Below are 6,657 nucleotides of genomic sequence, written 5' to 3' on the forward strand. Positions count from 1 at the left end.
TCAGCCAAAGTACATGACCTCACACTTTCCAACATAATACTCCATCTGCCAAATTGTTGCCCACTCACTTAGCCTGTCTATGTCCTTTTGCAGATTTTTTTGTGTCCTCCTCACACATTGCTTTTCCTCCCATCTTTGTATCAGCAGCAAACTTGGCTACGTTACACTCAGTCCCTTCTTCCAAGTCATTAATATAGATTGTAAATAGTTGGGGTCCCAGCACTGATCCCTGCGGCACCCCACTAGTTACTGATTGCCAACCAGAGAATGAACCTCTGTTTTCTGTTAGTTAGCCAATCCTCTATCCATGCTAATATATTACCCCCACCCCGTGAACTTTTACCTTGTGCAGTAACCTTTTATGTGGCACCTTGTCAAATGCCTTCTGGAAGTCCAAATACACCACATCCACTGGTTCCCCTTTATCCACCCTGTTCGTTACATCCTCAAAGAACTCCAGCAAATTTGTCAAACATGACTTCCCCTTCATAAATCCATGCTGACTCTGCCTGACTGAATTATGCTTTTCCAAATGGCCTGCTACTGCTTCTTTAATAACGGACTCCAACATTTTCCCAACCACAGATGTTAGGCTAACTGGTCTATAGTTTCCTGCTTTATGTCTGTCTCCTTTTTTAAATAGGGGCGTTACATTTGCAGTTTTCCAATCTGCTGAGACCTCCCCAGAATCCAGGAAAATTTAGTAAATTACAACCAATGCATCCACAATCCCTGCCGCTATTTCTCTTAAGACCCTAGGATGCAAGCCATCAGGTTCAGGGGATTTATCTGCCTTTAGCCCCATTATCTTACTGAGTACCACCTCCTTAGTGATTGTGATTGTGTTAAGTTCCTCCCCCACTATAGCCCCTTGACTATCCACTGTTGGAATATTGTTAGTGTCCTCTACCGTAAAGACTGATACAAAATATTTGTTCTGAGTTTCTGCCATCTCCATCTTCCACATTACTAATTCCCTGGTCTCGTCCTCTAAGGGGCCAACATTTACTTTAGCCACTCTTTTCCTTTTTATATACCTATAGAAACTCTTGCTATCTGTTTTTATAATTTTGCGTTAGTTTACTTTCATAGTCTATCTTCCCTTTCTTAATCCTTTTTTTAGTCGTTCTTTTCTGGCTTTTAAAAGCTTCCCAATCTTCTGTCCTCTCACTAGTTTTGCCACTTTGTATGCCCTTGTTTTTAATTGGATACCGTCCTTTATTTCTTTAGTTAGCCACGGATGGATATCTTTTCTCTCACACTCTTTCCTCCTCACTGGAATATACTTTCCTTGAGAGTTGTGAAATATCTCCTTAAATGTACACCAATGTTCATCAACCGTCCTACACTTTAATCTATTTTCCCAGTCCACTTTAGCCAACTCTGCCCTCATACCTTCATAGTCTCCTTTATTTAAGCTTAGTACGCTGGTTAGAGATCCAACTTTCTCACCCTTCATCCGAATTTGCAATTCAATCATGCTATGATCACTCATTCCAAGTGGATCCTTTACTAGGAGATTGTTTATTAACCCTGTCTCATTACACAGGGCCAGATCTAAGATAGCCTGCCCCCTGGTTGGTTCCATTACGTACTGCTCAAGGAACCCGTCCCTTATGCACTCTATGAACTCCTCCTCAAGGCTACCCTGACCAATTTGATTTGTCCAATCAATATGGAGGTTATAATCACCCATGATTATTGCTGTTCCCTTTGAGGAGGAAGCACTGCATTCGACATGGGTGGCTCACCTTACTTGGCCAGCTCATCCAATTAGATCAAAAGTCACTGATTGGACATCCAATGATAAAATGAAGATATTCCTCTGAGACTTTGAATACTTTTTGATTATCAGCTTTCAAGATCCTAGTGATCTCTGGTTAGTAATTGACGTTAATTTTGTCAAAACATAGGAGGTCAAAGGCTGAAAATCAGTTTGGCTGCACTTCAAGCCCGTTCCTTGCATGGGTTCGGCTTGACAATTTAATGACCCCCATAAATAGTTGCATTTATTTGTTTCAACAATCTTGGCAAGTCTGCAAACCGGGCCTCGTGACCCTTTTCTGAACAGCCTCCAATGCAAGTATATCCTTCCTTAAACACAGAGACCAAAACTGTACACAGTACTCCAGGTGTGGCCTCACCAATACCCTGTACAGCTGTAGCAGGACTTCTCTGCTTTTATACTCTATCCCACTTGCAATAAAGGCCAACATTCCATTTGCCTTCCTGATCACTTGCTGAACCTGCATACTAACTTTTTGTGTTACATGCACAAGGACCCCCAGGTCTCTCTGTACTGCAGTACTTCGCAATTTTTCTCCATTTAAATTATAATTTGCTTTTCTATTATTTCTGCCAAAGTGGATAACCTCACATTTTCCCACATTATACTCCATCTGCCAGATTTTTGCCCACTCACTTAGCCTGTCTATATCCCTTTGCAGATTTTTTGTGTCCTCCACACAATTTGTTTTCCCACCCATCTTTGTATCGTCAGCAAACTTGGCTACATTACACTCGGTCCCTTCATCCAAGTCATTAATATAGATTGTAAATAGTTGAGGCCCCAGCACTGATCCCTGCGGCACCCCACTAGTTACTGTTTGCCAACCGGAAAATGACCCATTGCAATTATATCCTTCCTTAAATACGGAGACCAAAACTGTACGCAGTACTCCAGTTTCATGTCGTCATCCTCGTATTCTGGTCTCTGTTTCCTCGTGCTTTCACCTGCTCAGTGTTTCAGGCATTTTCTGTTTTTATTTCAGATTTCGAACATCCACAGCATTTTGCATTTGTCTCAGCATTCAAAATTCTCATCCTTGTTTACAAATCCCTCCATGGCCACCGCCCCTCCCTATCTCTGTAATCCCCTCCAGCCCCACAACCCCACGAGGTGTCTGCGCTCCTCTAATTCTGCCCTCTTCATCCCCGATTATAATCGCTTCACCATCGGTGGCCATGAATATGGGTTGGGGAGTTTACATGGAGGGAGAGATTAAGGGAGGACAGGAGGCTAGTGAACTCAGAGGAGAGAGAACCTGATGAATTGAGATGGGGGTTGAAATCACCGAGGATGAGAAGTCGCTCGGTGCAGAGGCAGAGGGAGGAAAGTAGTGAAGAATTATCGGTAATAAAATTGTTACGGTAGTTGGGTGCTAGAGAAGAAGAATTTTAAATGAGAGGCGAGAGGGGTGGAATGAGGGGAGATGCTCAAAGGAGGAGAAAGTGCTGGAGGAGTAGAGGGACAGACCAAGGTGTGATTTGGTGGAGAGCCACAACACCACCACAGTTCGGTGTTTGCCCTGAGAGTGGAGAGGAGCGCGAAGGGAGGCGTTCCACACCTCTCTCAGGGCGCTGGGCTGGGGGAGCTACTGAAAATCCCGAGCTCGAGAGGCGACCTCGGAGCACCCCGAGAGAGGCCACCCGAAACAAAAAACATCAGAACAAAAAACACAACAAACATTCCCGATACATTTACTCACCCCAAATAAAGTTCAATCGCAAAAATAAACTCTCCAACTTACTTCCTGCAGCTGTTCCTTCCCGAAGCACCCCCAGGACAGCTCTGTACGCCAGCGTTCTCACTAGGGGGGACGCTACGGGTACCCCGCAAACCGAATGTTGTCTCCGTGCCAATACCGGGAGCATCGCGTGGCGTGGCGCTCCCGGGCGATACTGCTCAGCACCGCCAGCAGCGACACACCAAATCTACCGATTGGCGCAGATACCGGGGCTCACAGCTACAAACCCTTTACCCCCCCCTCCCCCCGCCCTCCCGTGCGAGGGGCGCAATCGAAGCAAATTTCTAGCCCGTGATCTATAGTGTGTTAGACAAGAGAGTCAGTTGTGCCCTTTTATCACACACGTTATGCTGGAACCACACTTATCACCAAAGGGGAATGAATCATTCCCTCTTGCTTGCTGTGTTGGACACAGAGACATGCGTGGGCTGCACAGTAGCAGGCACGAGTTAAACATCCCTTAAAACAGTCTCTGTTCTGAGCCTGTACGGAGATACAAAAATCGGCCGTGTGGTTGATGATGAAGAAGAAAGCTGCGGACTGCAGGAAGATATCAATGGACTGGTCAGGTGGGCAGAACAGTGGCAAATGGAATTCAATCCGGAGAAGTGTGAGGTAATGCATTTGGGCAGGGCTAACAAGGCAAGGGAATACACATTAAATGGTAGGACACTGAGAAATGTAAAGGAACAGAAGGACCTTGGAGTGCAGGTCCACAGATCCCTGAAGGTAGCAGGCCAGGTAGATAAGGTGGTTAAGAAGGCATACGGAATACTAGCTGAGGCATAGAGTACAAGAGCAGGGGGGTTATGCTTGAACTGTATAAAACACTGGTTAGACCACAGCTACCGTACTGCGTGCAGTTCTGGTTGCCGTATTACAGGAAAGATGTGATTGCATTGGAGAGGGTACGGAGGAGATTTATGAGGATGTTGCCTGGACTGGAGAATTTTAGCTATGAGGAAAGATTAGATAGGCTGGGGTTGTTTTCTTTGGAACAGAGGAGGCTGAGGGGGAGATCTTATTGAGGTGTATAAAATTATGAGGGGCCTGGACAGAGTGGAAAGGAAGGACCTATTTCCCTTAGCAGAGGGGTCAATTTAAAGTAATTGGGGGGGGGGTGTTAGAGGGGATTTGAGGGGAAATATCTTCACCCAGAGGGTGGTGGGGGTCTGGAACACACGGCCTGAAAGGGTGGTAGAGGCAGAAACCCTCACCACATTTAAAAAGTACCTGGATGTGCACCTGAAGTGCCGTAACCTACATCATCAAAGGCAGTCCCTTGAAATCGAGGAAGACTTGCTTCCACTCCCAAAGTGAGTTCTTTGATGGCTGAACAGTCCAATACGAGAGCCACAGACCCTGACGCAGGTGGGACAGACATTCGTCGAGGGAAGGGGTGGGTGGGGCTGGTTTGCTGCGCGCTCCTTCCGCTGCCTGCGCCTGACCTCTTCACGCTCTCGGCGTTGAGACTCGAAGTGCTCAGCGCCCTCCCGGATGGACTTTCTCCACCTCGGGCAGTCTGCGGCCAGGGTCTCCCAGGTGTCAGTGGTGATGTCGCACTTTACCAGCGAGGCTTTGAGGGTGTCCTTGTAACATTACCGCTGTCCTTCTTTGGCTCGTTTACCACGAAGGAGCTCCACATAAAGCATTTGCTTTGGGAGTCTTGTATCTGGCATGCGAACTATGTGGCCTGCCCAGCGAAGCTGATCGAGTGCAGTCAGTGCTTCAATGCTGGGGATGTTAGCCTGGTCGAGGACGCTGATGTTGGTGCTCCTGTCCTCCCGGGGGATTTGCAGGATTAATCTACAGGCCTTCGGAGCAAGAGCTGGAAAGTGGGATTAGGCTGGATAGCTCTTGGGTCGGCCGGTGCGGACACGATGGGCCAAATTGGCCTCTTTCCGTGCTGTAAATTTCTATGATTCTATGAGGCACTAATATCGAGGTGTAATCAGCTGTACACTCATCACAACCTCTCAGTGATTATGCATTTTAAACAGTTCCAAGAATAAGACATGAGCCGAGCAGATCACTTACACATGTTGAGAGAGTACTGGCCAAATCCACGCAACTCTATCGACTGATCGTCTTCCACAAACAGAATGTCACTGACTGCACGGAATGGATGTGGGTTTGTCCTATTTAGGGTGTTTCCAGGGAAAGGGGAGGAGCTGGGAGCGCTGCCTGTGCTTGCTCCCACTTTGCTCTCACTAAGATCATTAGTTGGTTTCCAGATTTATTGATTTCTATCAGAATAGCCTGAAGGTAGGCTTGTAAACCATGGCGTGGTTGTTCCAAGACTTTAGGTACCCAGTTTCTCACGTGCTTTGAGGGCATTTCAGGTGTTTTAATACTTTTTTTCAGCTTTTTGTGGAGTGCATGAAATTCGCTGTACCGTTTCTCTACAAAGTGCTTCCTTTATCATGAATAATTGATTGATAATTGTGTCAAAGTATTAACGATTTTCGGACTTCCGGAGGGGCGGCTATGGCGGCTGTTAGTGCTCTCGGCGGGCACCCAGCTCCCCGCCGGGACATTCGCTGCCAGTTTCAGTGGGCCGCGGAGCATTACCGCCCGGGAGAGACAAGCCACTGCGCAACACCGGCTCCATACAGAGACACAAGAAGTTCGAGCTCAGTCGGGTGGTCAAGATGAGTACATGGCCCCACACCTCCGACATATCAGCCTCTGAACCCCCTGTGCACACCGCAAACCATCCCTCCCCCCAACACCTCCCCCACTCCCCCCCACACCCACACAGCCCCCCCCCACACCCACACTCCCCCCCCACACCCACACTCCCCCACACCCACACTCCCCCACCCCCCCCACACCCACACTCCCCCAACCCCCCCACACCCACACTCCCCCACCCCTCCCCACACTCCCCCCACACCCACACTCCCCCACCCCTCCCCCCACACCCAGACTCCCCCACCCCTCACCACACACCAACACTCTCACCCCACACCCAGACTCCCCCACCCCTCCCCACACTCCCCCACCCCTCTCCCAATCCCCCCACACCCAGACTCCCCCACCCCTCCCCACACTTCCCCCCCCTCCCCCACCCCCCCCACACCCACTCCCCAGCAACCCCCCCCACTCCCCCCCGTCACCCAGATTCCCC

The 6,657-nt window shown here is 48.6% G+C and overlaps 1 pseudogene; it reads right to left on the bottom strand.

Moving 5' to 3' along the window:
• Positions 1 to 5,630, bottom strand: part of LOC139229122 (proteinase-activated receptor 4-like) — an 11,447-nt pseudogene extending 5,817 nt beyond the window's left edge.
• Positions 5,631 to 6,657: the final 1,027 nt, after the last annotated feature.

Source organism: Pristiophorus japonicus, chromosome 18, assembly GCF_044704955.1.
Source record: "Pristiophorus japonicus isolate sPriJap1 chromosome 18, sPriJap1.hap1, whole genome shotgun sequence".
NCBI lineage: Eukaryota > Metazoa > Chordata > Chondrichthyes > Pristiophoridae > Pristiophorus > Pristiophorus japonicus.